The sequence below is a fragment of the Talpa occidentalis genome, unplaced genomic scaffold (assembly GCF_014898055.3).
Source record: "Talpa occidentalis isolate TD23 unplaced genomic scaffold, MPIMG_talOcc4v2.1 talOcc4.10, whole genome shotgun sequence".
NCBI lineage: Eukaryota > Metazoa > Chordata > Mammalia > Eulipotyphla > Talpidae > Talpa > Talpa occidentalis.
In genome coordinates this window covers 22,156,536-22,172,483 of record NW_023600993.1, presented here as the reverse complement: position 1 = coordinate 22,172,483, position 15,948 = coordinate 22,156,536, and the positions used below count along the sequence as shown (strand labels likewise).

At 34.8% G+C, this 15,948-nt stretch overlaps 1 protein-coding gene across 8 annotated transcripts in view; it reads right to left on the bottom strand.

Annotated features, from left to right (window-relative positions):
* The window catches only part of RBMS3 (RNA binding motif single stranded interacting protein 3), a 661,354-nt gene that overhangs the window by 81,823 nt on the left and 563,583 nt on the right, over positions 1 to 15,948 (bottom strand). The gene's annotated exons all lie outside the window — the stretch shown is intronic.

Sequence of the window (15,948 nt, the reverse complement as noted above, 5' to 3'; positions counted from 1 at the left end):
ATGTCCCTGATCTTGGGCTTAGTCTTTCTCTTATACATACTAATTCAGTTTAAGGATGTCACCTGCACTAGAGTCAAATTTCACCCATGTACCTCTTTATCCTTGATGTCCTTTCTTTTCCTATTTTTCAGTTTTTCTGTTTCATCTCCTTTATAGGTTTTATTCTCTCTCCTCTTATCTAATTTATACCATGAATATCAACAGTGGTTAGTCTTTTTTAAATTTTTTTAGAATCACATAAATGCAACGCTGAACATACCATTAAACATATTTTGTAGCACACATACAGGCATGTGATTTGGCTTGATAATGTATACAGTGGAATCAGCATATGTACACAAAAATGTGTGCTTAGTATCCTTCCATCCACCCATACATTTGTTCATGCTCATACATATCTATTCCTTGAAATAAATTGTACATATTCAACTTAGAACATTAGAGAGAGATAATTTTGGAATGTAACATTAAATTTATACATGCAGAATGTAACAGAAACTTGATATTAAGTGATTTTCCAGTATTGATTAAAAAATACTTGAGACACAAGCCTGAAGAGATAAAAAGGTTTTATAGGAAAGTAAGAATTGATTTTTAATATACAGCATTGTTATGCAGAAATGGTTCTAATGTGTATTGATTAAAAACCCTTTAAGGATAACTTTGATAAAAGGTTTCTCTTCTCAATAGATTTTTTCAGATTATTGTTCACAATCCAAGTTAATAATTAGACTGATTTCCTCTGTACTAAACGAGAATTAAAAAGCCAAGAACATATTATTTTAACATGGGTAAGGTCTGATCCTTTCTTGAGATTTACTTTCATTTTCTCAGCTTATTCCTAGCTTCCATCATGAACATGAAGTTTTGCTTAAGTGATATAAAAAGGGACAAGAGCCAACCAAATTAAAAGTATATATATATATATATATATATATATATATATATATATATATATATATATCACACAACAACAGAGCGATGTCAATTATACCAACTGCATGTCTTCCTGACAAAAGTCAGCAGGAAGGTAATATTTTGCTTCTTTGCCAATGAAACAGTGTTTTCTGTCACTTCTGAAGTACAGTTTTCAGTCAGTTGAACTTGTTGAGCAATTACTGTAAGATAATGACTTGATATTTGTTATACTGGAAGCCAGTATAACAGTATCAAATTATGCTGATAGTACTTAAAATCCTCACATCTCATACCAAATAAACCTATTTTATTGATTTAGTTTACTACCAATGAGTATCTTTTACACCTGACTCATCTTGACAAACACATTAACTCTAGTGCTGCTGAAAATCATGAACATTTCATGAGCCACTGAGAAATGGTTAAATCGTCTCAAGCTCAAGGCCAAATTTTAACACACTATTGTGATAAACTATCCATAGATAACCAAAGATTTTTTAAACTGCCCTCTTTTTTTTTTTTTTAATTGAGATAGCATTGTTGTACAACCAAATCTGACTGAGGTACAGGTGCACAACCTCTTCAGATGTGTGATACCATCCATATCCACGGATCGCCTAGCTTTTAACAAATCTGTTCCCTCTGCTACATGATTTAGACTGTTTCCCTTATCTTAACTCTTCATTAAAGTCTTCAGTTGTAAGTAATATCAGTTCTTTTCCAAAAGCAGGGCAAGTAGAGATCCTTATTACTCATTCTCCTTGGGTCTGAAGGGTGTGGATATTTCTTTGTTATTCAAATGCATATCAGTATAAAAAAAAGAGAGAGATGTGCAAGTAGAAAATTAGGTCACAGAGAAAGTAGAACTAAGCCTGTTCAGATATTACATTGCACATATTTTTCCAAATTGTTTTTTTATTAAATCTGAGAAGTGCAGTATCAGCATGAAAGCAAGGATTGCTGCTTGTGTTAACAAGTTTTTTTTAGGTATTTTCAGATTTTTAAGGGTTAATATTTATCTAGTATTAATTTTCTAATCATGGTAACATTAGGATTCTCTCCAGCAGGTATCAGCACCATAGGCTCCCCATCATGAAATTGCCCATAATTCGGGCCTCCCCTGGTGGCGCAGCAGTTGAGCACTGGGCTGAGAAGCTGCCAGCAGCATCTGCAGCACCAGTTCAATCCCCAGCCACCAGGCGAGGGTCCCACATGGCGTGGCAGGCCTCTCCTGCCGCTCCCGCTGCTCCCCTCAGCAGTGCACTTCATCAGTCTGCCTGTTCTGTTCCCCACTCTGGCTCTGGTGAATTCTCTCACCCTCCCGTGCTTCTGACTGTACCTAGTGCTTGTATAAATAAATAAATAAATAAATAAATCTTTAAATATATATATATGTATATAAAGAAATTGCCCATAATCCACCACCATAGTCCATTATGCTTGCTTCCCTGTTGGCTTATGCCCCTTCCCCTCTCACTACTTCCTTTGGATGTTTCAGTTCTTTAGTCAGTTTTCAAGGACTAGCTTTTAAGTTTGTGATTCTCTGGTTCTTGGTTTGAGTCCCCTATATATTGCTAACTAGTGACCCATCTAGTATGTATCTTTTTTCTCCTAACTCATTTCATGTAGCATTATCTCTTCCAACTCCATCCATGTTGCTGCAAATGACACGGGTTTATCTTTTTTTGATTGCTGAGTACCATTTCATTGTGTATATACACACACACACACAGATGGATATATCACATCACATATCATATTCATAATCCATTCATCTGTTTCTGGATTTTTAGGCTGTTTCCATACTCTGGCTATTGTCAACAGTGCTGCAATAAACAGGGGAGTGAGTGCAGGTTTCCTTCCAAATTAGCGTTTTTGTGTTCTTCAGATAGATACAAAGGACTGGAATTGCTGGGGTTATTGGCTATTGGTTATAAGTCTTTTGAGAAACCGCTGTACTGTTCTCCATAGGGGTTGGGGCAATATTACAATACAGAGCAGTAAGGTAACTTTTTCTCCATATTCTTGCTAGCATGTATTGCTTCTGGTGCTCTTGATATGGGCCATACTTACAGTGTGGCTTTGATTTGCATTTCTCTGACAATGATGAACATTTTCCAGTGTCAGTTGACCATTTGTATATCTTTGGAGAAGTGCTTATTTGGTACTGCATATTCTTTAGTTGGGTTGTTTCACTTTGTAGAGGTATAGAATTTTTGTAAATCTTTGCTATCAGACTGTTGTCAGATGTAATGGTGTAAGGGAACGAGGATGGAGAAGAGACTGGAAAGAATTACCTTCCCTATATCCAGTTTTTGATTGTAGTGGTCAAACATGGAGAACAACTACATAAACATAATGCAAACACTGCACTCTAGAGCTTCATAATGGGCATATAATATCTTCCAAACCTTTTCCAGACTGTCCAGAGAGATAAGTGGAGCAGACATGAAGGAATAAATATACTTGGAATAAACATATTTGAATAACAAAATTGCTTAAGTTCAGGTAATCCAAACTATAACTGTCCAGTTATTAAAATTCTACATTATAAATACAAGAGAACTTTTTCTTTGTTTTCAATAAGCCTATTGATTGACAATGACAAGACTAGATCAAATATGCAAAGACATATTCAATATCATCAGTTCTCCTGAATGTTGGGTATGGTTTCAAAGAAGATGCTGACTTTTGTATTCCTCAGGAACCTTTGCCATATCCCTGTCTAACAGCATCTGTATGCTTGATGTGTGCAAATATTTGCCAATGCAGAAGTAACCTATCAAGTGAAGTCTATCAACAATTATTTATTTAGTAACACTCTGTGTAAAGAACAAAATGAAAAGGGAGAGATATTATGAATTATATGTGATAAACTCTCAAGAATTGATAATAAAATAATACTGTATTTTATTTGGGAAAAAATCTAGTCATATAGTTCCTAGTACCATAAGCATATCTCATTTAGCCTCAGGATAACATATCTATTATCTATCTATCTATCTATCTATCTTTCTACCCATCCATCTGTCCACTAAACATACATCTATCATCCTATGATATAAATGAATATAACCTAATTAATTTGTTTTTCTTGTATAATTAATAAATTATCTCTGAAAATCATCCCTAAGTGGAAATTTCTTAAATTTCCTATTCTAAAATTATATCACTCCCAAAATGATTCTGTTGCAGAAAAACAGTACCTCGAATAGACATATAAATTCTCTTTTTTAGTGTAATTTGTCTTACTTTATTGTTAAAATAGCTTAACAATGAAGCATATGGTGACAGTCAAGCTGTGAGACACTTAGCATTCTCTGAGCTGGGATGCTTGGATTTAAGTTAGCCCAGTGCAGAGACTGTAGTTATTTTATGCCACACAAATGTTATCAAAAATATGCCTTGCATATTTCATTCAACTCTGAGTGGAGAGTTTGTGAAAGGGGCATACCTGATGATAGTGAGGATGAAGACTTGCCCAGGGATCTGGGAAGATCTCTAGGCTATCATGTTGAATGGGATGGGGAAGACTCCTGTCCTCATTCATGATTAAGTGATACTTTCTGAGGCACAACAGAACACAATTTGTGTTAAAGGAGCACAAATGACATGTATATGTCCTAGCATTAGAGGCACCTGGTAGCCTTGTTCTCACCCACATGCTCCCCAAAGTAACACATAATGTCTAGACCAAAGTATTGCCACTAACCTACTGTTTGCTTGGCTTAGCACATCCTTCCTGCCTGACAGTCAACACCTGTCTCTCTGAAAAACTATTTTCCAAAGCCAAGTTCAGGAATTACCTCCTCTAATAAGCCTGTCCTTCATCCTCTCCTCCCTATCACAATGAATAACTCCCTACTCTTTACTACTTCTATTTGCACATAATTTAATTTAATCACCCATAGCTGAATATAAGTAGTTATTTTCTGATAGGGAGTTTGAGCAAGAAGGAAGCAATTTATCTAAAACAAGGAGAAAATATAAAGTTAGGTCCCACCTCTGATAACTACTTCTCTTAGGCAGTAGAAGAGAAAAAAATTAAGGCACTTTACATTTTACTGTTAGTATTTTGAAAACTATTACTCTAAATTGTATGATTTATGTTTGCTACTAAAACTAAAATGTATTTTTTTCAGAGTATACCTGATTAGATCATATGTGTGCATGCATGCATATGCCCTATACATAAAGTCATTTTGTATCCATGGGGAGAGTTAATAGTATTAATCTTACACACACTCTAGTCCACCTTAATTGGTTGCTTTTAAGTTAGACAATATTATTAACCAGGATTCTAAACTGTAAACAAACACTAGGTAAAATAACTAGATTCTCCTGGGTTAATCTAGCAAAGATTTATCTTCAAAGCCAAATAAAATATCCTAATGGCAATATAAAAGGCAACAAGTAGTGAATAAAATATTTGTTATTTAGAAATAATCTAAGAATTTGTTCCCATTCACCATAATTTATTTAATGAATATGCATATACTTCATATAACTGTTAAGGTTTTAGATATGAATGGACATTTTTTTCCCCAATGCACTATGAAAAAATAAGTAGTTCCATAGATTATCTGTATACTCTTTTTCTCAGTCCTTCAGTGATATTACAAGTAGTTTCTGTTGCCCTGGAAACGTTTATAAAATAAATGATTTATCCTATCACTGTATGATTGTGTTGCCCCGGTAACATGCTGTTTTCTAGAAAGTCTGACATGGGTTTAATTTTAGCAGCATACTTGCTTTCTCTAGAGATAATCCATAGAAAATGAGACAAGTTGATTGAATACTTAACATTGTACTTCCATCTAATTATATGTAATATGTTAAATAGCTATTAAGGATACAAGGTTGTCAACATTTTTACAAAGGAACTGGTGAATTCTGGTTTTGACGCAATGATGAACAAATTATAAGTACTATTTAGGGACACACTGGGGGTCACATACCATTGGACCATTTCTCTTAACATCTATGTTATTCTTGTGTTCAGAATGATATAACAACAGTTCTAAAGCAGTGACACAATATTCCTAGTGATTTTTTTTAATGGCTCATAGGAAAACAGTATAAAACTGCACACCAATAGATAAGTCAAATGCATATGGACTTCAAGAGGTTCCAGATTTAGCACAAATTCCAGTCACTCCTCTGCCCAGGAGACAAGGATATTAGAGATTGGGGAATGTCTTGTACAGAAGCTTTCAGAAACTCTACTTTAAAGAGAAACATTGCCTCCAAAAATATTTCTATGTATGCAAATTAACTTTATGTACAGAGGCTTTGAACAATAGCATTTTCATAATGTAGAAAAAATATTTTTCCATTTATCTATTACATGTATTATTCTATTGGATTCATAGAATAGATTCACCTGTTACTCTATTGGAAAGCATAAGCATCTCACACAAACACATCACTGATAAACATTAGCCTTTTTGATTTATATTTTCCAAAAAAACCTAACAGTGTTTGGGGACATCAAACTAATAAAAAGTGTTTAGGAAAGTGTGGCAGATTTGACTAATGAAAGCTAAACTTTAATAGACTAAAATTTACCTCTCCAACCAACTCTTTTATTCCCTAACACAAAAATTCTATTTAATGCAGATTATCGGCCTCTCTGTCCACTGAAATAACTTGATACCCTGATACTTTTTGTGTGCTATTTTAAGCTAAGATACCTATTTCTTTTTCTTTAAACTCATAAACACCAGCTCTCCTTTAATTATTTAATTTTTAAAAAATATTTATTTATTTATACAAGCACTGGGTACAGTCAGAAGTACAGGAGGGTGAGAGAATTCACCAGAGCCAGAGCGGGGAGCAGAACAGGCAGACTGATGAAGTACACTGCTGAGGGGAGCAGCGGGTGGCAGGAGAGGTCTGCACGCCATTTGGGACCCTCCTCCAGTGTCCGGGAAGCAGCGGGGGATCGAACCGGCGCTGCAGAGGCTGCGGGCAGCTTCGCAACCCAGCGCTCAACTGCTGTGCCACTGGGGAGGCCCTAATCATTTAATTCTTGTTATGTCTTTGTTCTTCCCTGTCTTAAATGTTCATAGATGCATCATCATTTTCAATGTTTCAAAAAAATGTTTTTGAGAAAGCTTTACTGTAGACAACGCGAAAAAAAATTATCTCTGTAATTAGATCATATTCCTTGAAGACAGATTATCTCTTTTGTCTCTTTTCTCATTTCTTTCTTTTTTTTTAAGATTTTATTTATTTTTATACAAGAGCTGGAGTACAGGCCAGAGGCAAGGGAGGGTGAGAAGATTCACCAGAGACAGAGTGGGGAACAGAACAGGCAGACAGAAATCACTGCTGAGGGAAGCAGCGGGTGCTACAGGAGAGGTCTGCAGTGCCATGTGGGAATCTTCCTGGCTGGCCTGGAATGGAACCTGCGGTGCAGAGGCTACAGACAGCCTCAACCCGCTGCGCCACTGGGGAGGCCCTCTTTTCTCATTTCTAACAATACCAAAAAGAATGTTTTGTACATATATGATTCTCAAGACTATTTTGTTTATTATTTTTTGATTTGTTTTCACTGAACTCAAGGTTCTCAACTGTCTAAGGGGATTTAATAAAGTATTCAGCAAAGTATTCCTCAAATTTCACCAAAATGGGGTCATATAAAAAATTATATGCCTGAAGAAAATGGCAAGTTATAGATCTACATCTTCCTAATATCTAATAATTTCTTATTAAACAATTGGTAAATGATTATTTGTAATCAGTGCAACAGTTAGTCATGGAATAACTAATAATATCAATTTGGTTAAGATTATGGTATCATACACTCCCATTGTTTTGATGATTTACTAACTGATCTATCAACTATGCAACATTTTGACAGAATACTTATTTATACATGATCTTCACAACTCCGTATAGATTATAAAGTTTTAGTTTCCAAGAACATATATGACAGGCATACTAAGTTATTATTTAAAACTGTGTGTGGTGGAAGAATTAAGATGGTTTCACATTTAAATTATTTTAAATATTCAAAAATAGATATATCTGATGGTTTTTAGAATTGTTCTAGAATTTAGGAAAAAGGAAAGTTTCCAAATTATTATTGCTATCATTCTGATACTAAAATCTGACAAAAATAGAACATCCAGTAATTTCATGTAAAAAGGCTGATGGTAAAATAGTAAGATTTTAGCAGGTATAATGGAGAAGTATGCTTTCAAGAAGGTTATATCATGACCAAAAGGAGTTAATTTTAGAATGGTTACACTGTAAGAAATATATTGATAAAAATAAACTAAAATATAAATAACTTAGACATATAAATAAAATGAAATTAACAAAATAAATTTTAAAACTAAATATTTTCTTAAGAACTTTGATTATATTTAACATCTATACCTGATTAAACAAACACATCAAAGTGACATTCTCATTATGATAAGGGGAACACAGAAAATATATTGTAACTTAATTGGTCAGGGAAATATGTTTAAAATATAGGTATTTATCATGATATAGAAAATGAGGTTATTTCCATAGCCTTGAAAAACTGATAATCTATGAAACAATGAAATAATCTATTGAAAATAATGAGGGAATCCAGAAAAATAGTTGGCTATAAAATTATTTGCCACATGGGATAGATGAATAAGACTCAATTGGACATTTTCCAAAGTCGGATACTCTGCAGGATAGATGATGGGGAAACAAAAAAGACTATGCTAGATCAAAAGAAACTTAAAAGACACCACAACCAGATATAAAGTATGGTAATTCATTTTTTTATTTAGGTAGCCCAGATACAAAAAAAAAAACAAAACTTTTTTTTTTTTTTTTCAGGTGGTTGAAAACATCTGATTCAAAAAAGATTTTAAAAATCTGTTGATATGGGAAAGTGGAAATTATTAACTGAAAATAGTTTAAATATAGCATGTATTTCATGATCTCATTTTAGTGAAGAATAACACATGCAGACACATGTACATGTGATATCTATATTATATCTGTGTGTGTATAGATGTAGACAGATACAGTTATGGATGAAGATATATATTGAGAAAGATTCAATATTAGAAGTTAGACTAATCTTTGGGTAAGGGGAAAGTGGTGTTTTATAATCCACTTTCATTCAGATATATGTTCCAAATTTCATCAATGTCTTTGAATAATTACTGTTTCAAATTTAAATTACTAATATTAGTATACAAAATTATAATAAAGTGACCAATAAGAAAATATAAAAAATCATAATAAAATTATTAAGATGCCAAATAAAACATTCATTAAATGTATAGTCACAACTAGGGAAAACATTAGGACTCATTAATACTCACCTGAAATTTATATAATGTTATAAACCAATGTTAGTTCAATAAAAGTTTTTTTTCAAAAGAAAGACTCAAAAGACCAAAAAGCATTCTTGATTAAATATACTACTAAGCAAACAATGCACAATGCAAAAATCAAAAGTGAAATTAAAAAAAAGACCTTGAAACTAGTGAAACAGAAATATAACAAAAGTTATGGGATACAGAAAACCAATTCTAAGAGAGAAGTTTCTAGATATTAATGTCTACATTAAGGAAAAAAAAAACTCTAATAACTGCAAGGAACTAGAAAAAAGTAACTATGCCCAAGGTTAGCAGAAGGAAGTATAAGGAAGAAATAAGAAAAATCAAAGCAAAAATAGACTAAAAAGACTAAAGAAAAGATCCATGAAACAAGAACTAGGTTTTTAAAATTGGCATATAGTTTTATAACATTGGAGAAAATATAGATGATTTGTATAGTAGAAGTTATCACAGTTGGTTACTCACATCAAATAGAGTGTGGATCATAATCTCATCCCAGCATATAAAAGAAACTCTAAAAGTAATAAAACCTTACAATAAAATATACAACAAGAATCATAGTAAAACATATGGTGATGCAATGATAGATGTAAATTATACCCACATTTTAAAAAGCTACTAAGCACACTCACAAAACCAAAAACAAAAGCAACAATAAACAATAAATCAACAAACAAAAACATATGGTGTTTTAAGCCTTATAGTTGATAAGGTGTTTCACAAGGAGTCCAGAGACACTAAAGCAGGGGTTGGCAAAAAAGAACAGGCCCTCATCTATTTCTGGAAATCAGGTTTTTTTTTGTTTTTGTTTTTAAAGATTTATTTATTTATTTATACAAGCACTGGGTACATTCAGAAACGCAGGAGGGTGAGAGAATTCACCAGAGCCAGAGCAGGGAACAGAACAGGCAAAGTGATGAAATAAACTGCTGAGGGGAGCAGCGGGCACAGCAAGAGAGGTCTGTCATGCCTTGTGGGACCCTCGCCGGAGGCCGGGGATTGAACCGGCACTGCAGAGGCTGCGGGCCGCTTCGCAGCCCAGTGCTCAACTGCTGCGCCACCAGGGGAGGCCCTGGAAATCAGGTTTAATTGAAACTCAGACATGCCAAATCATTTACGTATTGTCTATGGCTGTTTATAAACTGCAACCACAGAGCTGAGACTAGGTGTGACAGAGAGACCATGTGGTTCATAAAATTGAAAATATTTGTTGTTTGACTACTTGCAGAAAGTGTTTGATGATCTTTGCTCTAGCAAAACAAACTGTTTAATAGAAATACATACTACTAAAATTCTGCATGATTAGCACCACACAAATTCAAAATAAACCGAGAAAATATCTTGACCATAACAAAGTAAATTTACAGGCCTCCCTGGTGGCACAAGGGTTAAACACAGCACTATGAAGCAATCTGCAGCCTCTGCAGCATGAGTTTGATCCCCAGCCAGTCAGGGAGCAACCCACATGGGGCAGCAGATCTCTCCTGACTCGCCCGCTGCTACCTTCAGCAGTGTATTTCAGTCAGTCTGCCTGTTCTGCTCCCCACTCTGTCTCTGGTGAATCCTCTCACCCCCTATACCTCTGGCTTGTGCCCCAGTTCTTGTATGCATAAATAAATAAATCTTAAAAAAAAACAATGTTAATTTACTAATTGCATTAAGATTTTTTAAAAATAAGAAAGGTCAATAACCCCCAAAATAAATAAGCATAGTAAATAAATTTGGGACTCAGTGAAAAAAAAAAATAATACATATGAAAAACAGTTCAACTCCATTAGGGCTTGGAGAAATAAAAGATCATTATGATACCATTCACTGTTGATCACATCAACTAAATTTTTGAAACTTGAGATCACCAGTATTCATTGAGACCCTGAGGAAATAAACACTCTCACTGAAAGTATAACCTCTACAATAATGTGTATCAAATTTTAAAATACACATACCTTTGGTACAGCAATTTACCCTACAGCTACTGCTTACACATGCTCAATATTACAGTCTTCAGTTTATGAATAAGTACTAGAAGCAACCTAAAAGACTATGAATTGGAAATGGGTTGTTAAACACCTTTTGGTGCATTTACATAATGACATGAAGTGATACAAAAATGGACAAGGGTCAACATGTCACTCTTATTTAATGACATTCAGGGTATTTTATTCTGGGGGAAAACTGGAGCCAGTTGTAACACAATATTTGTAGGGTGATCTTGTGCATATGTTAAAAATACACATTTATACACAGCACATGCATATTTTGCATAAACATAAACTGAATGGTGGCATACAAATTTGTTTGAGTGAAGGGTCTTAAATGGAAAGTCTTTCATGCTTATGTACTTTTGCATTATAAATTTTGAATTTCATTGTTTAAAGTTTTTTTTCCTAAAGATGACTTCAGATTACTTTTGAAAAATTATTGTAGGACTGTGAAATTACATTTCATAACAACAAAGCCAGCACTGCTTTTTATAGTGGTTCGGGTGTTCTAAGAGACTTTCTCTGGAAATGGTTTATGTTTATTTGACCCCATCAGTGTGTTTAAAAGGAGGTGATGCTCAAAAGTAGCTGCTCCTCCTAGGTTTATTCTCATTCATTGGAATTCTCTTCTGGTAGAAATAGTATATATGGGTTATAGTTGGTGCTTTGTTTTTGCTGTTTAGTTTTAAAAGAAAGATTTAAAAGATTCAGTCTGTAGATATTTATCTACCAGTTTAACTCCTTAGAAAGTGAAAGTGTTTTGACTTTGTTACCTTGATAATGAAACTCTGAGGATTATTACTTTTGCCCAACTCAGGTGTTGGAGTAAGAGGAAATGAAAACCTTGCTTGCTAAACAGCATTCTAATGATGCAAATATTCTTTCCAAATTTGTTGATGTGGTTTTTACAGAAGATACACCTGCAAATTTGAAGGACACAACTAATATTATGCCTTAGGCCTTACCTGTTTGCAAGTAGTTGGACCAAATCAAATGCTGTGGACTTTTCTTGAATAGCTTGTAGAAGGAAAGTTTTTATTTGCTCCTTAGCAGTAAACTTCAGGTTTATTAATCATAAAAGTCATAACTTAGCCATGCATAGCAACAAATCATCCAATAATTCAATAAAGGGCATCTTGTGTTTCTTAGAATGTTGTAATCAGATAAACAATTTGTAATTAAGTAAAAATGAAATCTGACCTTTCTCCTTGAGATGAAATAACACTAACTATGTGAAGAAAAGATTTATGATTCAAATGAGTCTAAATAAAATTTAAGGGAAAGGAACTATGCTTCTTTGGGGGACTATCATCTTTTCTCCTTGTCAGCACAGATTTAACAAAATACCCGATGAATCACAACACAGGAATTTCAATTATGCATTCATATGAGATTCCAATGTGACATGCTGCTATGCAGAGTAGATATTTGGTGCAATCCATCATCTATTAGAATGCCGTCAGTGTAATGCTGAGATTTCAGAGTGTAGTACAGGACCCTGTACTGAGATGCAGCATAAATAAGCAATTGCATTGACAAAGTAAGTACTCTTACTTCTTCGCAACAACCACCAAAAATGAATTGTAACTTAGTGCCACAGTGCTCTGTCCTCAGTGTCTGTCCACATGAGTAATAGTAAAGTACAAACAGAAATGCTCTTGCTGCATTAAGTGGGGTTTGACAACTTTCCAGGGGACTCACAGGAGTCCCACAGTCTGATAACTAATAAAGAACTATTTTCTTGCAGACACACCAGAATGATAATTATAAGCCAGACAAGGAAACTTTTATCTCCTTCTTTATGTCTAAAAAGTCTCAGAATCTTTTTCTAAATATACAGAAAAAAGTACATTGCATGCGACCTGAAAATTAAATCTCCAAAGAAGTGAATTTAAATGGCCAACTTCAGCTATTGCTTACATTTTCTGTTCCGTTATGCCTGTACTATGTTTTCCCTTCTTAGCATTGCTTCATTTCTCTCTTATGATAGCTACCCCTGCAGCTGACCCATTCACTCAGTGATGAAGACCAGAGACACTGTCATCTACTTTAAGACTTTCCTGAAAAAAGTCCTTCTTTTCTCCTTGGATACAAACCTGGTTTGGATCTTTGAGTTAAGCCTGGGAGAGAACATGGAGGGCTTCTGGCTCAGTGTGAACTCACAGTAGTGGGGAAACACATGTCTAGGCACTGGATGTTACATATGAGATTCTCTTAACACAATGGAAGAGAAAATGTGAGCGAGGAGAAAAGTTGCAAGCAAGTCAGAATTTTGGACATCATAGAGATATGTAGATACTGACAGCTTGAATTTATTTGTCAAATTGGCTGCAGTCTCTCCCATAAAGGAGATACCTGTGGACACTGTTTTTAGTATTAGTCATTGAGTGATTCAGTAAGTCAATGAAATAAGTACCAGTCTAGCAATTTGTCTTATTTTTAGTCACAGAGGCTATCTCTACCAAACTCATTAGTAAAGTAAGATAAATGGTAAGAAAGTGGTAGAATCAGATGAGTGTTATTTAGTCTAAAATTTCTTCCTCTACAACACTCATCTGACATAATTGGATTTTTCTAAAGCATGATGCAAAGTGTAGTCATATAACTCAATAATAGTAATAGTAATTTATTGTTTGCTATTTGGCAGGTACTATTCTAAGTGCTTTAGTGCCTTATTTCATTTAATGAACAAAATGAATAATCATTAAGGTATTATCATATCCATATTACAGATGAAGGAGTTATAGCTCAGAATGTTTAAGGAAATGGCCAAAAGTCATACAGCTGAAAGGGTTTGCTATGCCAAGACTCTAACCAAGAACCCATGCAATTAATCTTCTAGTCATTTATTCATTTTTTTTTCACAACCAGGTATTCTGTTTCTTGGCCTCAGATTACTTATATATTTCTGTACTTTAGTACCATGGAGTGATTAACTGAACCCCCACTTTGATGATGAAACTGGACCAGTTGGGTAAGATTATTTGTGGGATACAACCAGAAAGACTGTTAGAGGGCAAAGATTGATGGCACAAAGTCTGTGTTTCCATGACATTGTTTAGACAATTGTTCCACTTTAAAAACAACAAGTTTCTGGGTGGCCCATCAACTCCCTTTTCCAGGAATCTTCCCCAGCCACAAACTTTACATTTTAAAGCTAGTGACCTCTAGCTTTAAATTCAACCACAATGCACCATCTAGTTATGGGAAGTGATAAGATAACAGAGAACAGGGCCTCCCTGGTGGCCTAGGGGTTAAGTCTCAGTGCAACTGCTGCTGCAGCCTGAGTTCGATCCCCAGCCAGGAAGCTAACACACATATTGGCAGACCTCTCCTGTCTCGCCTGCTACTCCCCTTAGTGGCGCATTTCTGTAAATCTGCCTGCTGCCTGTTTTGCTCCCTACTCTATCTCTGGTGAACCCTCTCACCCCCCACACCTCTGGCCTATACCCCAGTTCTTGTATGCATAAATAAAAATAAATCTTTAAAAAACAAAAGATATCAGAGAAAAGTAGCTATAGCAAGGAAGATCTAAGTGGACAGATTCACACACACACACAAGCACACATGCACACACTATTTCTAAAGAAAGACGTGAAAAAAAATATATAGAGAAAGGGGCTGAAGCTGTGCTGGGGTGGAGGAGGAAGTAATGAAAAAGGCTTGCTAATTTACTGAATGACAGTGGAGTTAAAAATGCTTGCAGACCTTTTCCCTTCTACATACATCTAGATATACTGCAGAATCTTATCCTGACATCTGGCAAAATATTCAGATTTTCCCAGATGTGCATTCCTTTTGGCCACAATGAGATGGTGCTTAACCTCAGTACAAGGAATAAGCTAGCATTAGTGTTCTATAGATGAACACATTATTTTTTTTAGAAGGTAGCTGTTTCCTTCTAGAAAGTCTCCTCTTAAAACTTGGCAAGACGTCTTCTCTTTTCCTGTGTTGGCTCAGTCTGTTCTATACATTGGTTTGGCAGCAACGAGTTCTACCTTATGACTTGGACAGAAAAATAGAGCCTGGATTTGTTGCACATTGGTATGATTTATAAAACATAGACCAGATGAACTCAGAAAGCCCCCTAGGTGTGTAAATAATAGTAAATAGAGGGATTTGCAAAATAGAGTCTAAAGTTCTGCTATAGTCAGCTACATATATTTTGTTCTTTAAATAAAAAACAAACTGTCAAAACATAGGAGCAACATGGAATGTTCATTTTTTTTAAATGGATAAAACTCAAATATGAAAACCAGGTGCTGTGATCGTCTGAGTCCAGGAAATGGATGCCTCTGTAGTTAGCTATCTGGTGTGCTACCTTATTTGCATTTAACTTTTCAAAGGGTGAAACTGTAGCAATGCCTCTTCCTTGTACATCTAATATATTCAATAATAAGAATAATCATCATAATGTACAGCATGTCATTGAAAATTTATTTCCACATATGTGCTCTCATTTGACCCTCCCCAAAGTATTGTTAAGTATAGTGATGAGAAAGGAAACAAAGACATTGAAGAGAGCAGAACCAGGGCAGTATACCAGAGACCTGGTGATACAACTTTCAGCCAGTGCTCTATGCCATCCATCTCCTCCTTATGAGTGTATTGTCACTGAAATCTCTATACATTATATTTCTATAGGTTAGAAAATCTGGAAGACCTACACTAAGATAAATAGAATCCTTAGACTTCAGCTTAAGATGGAC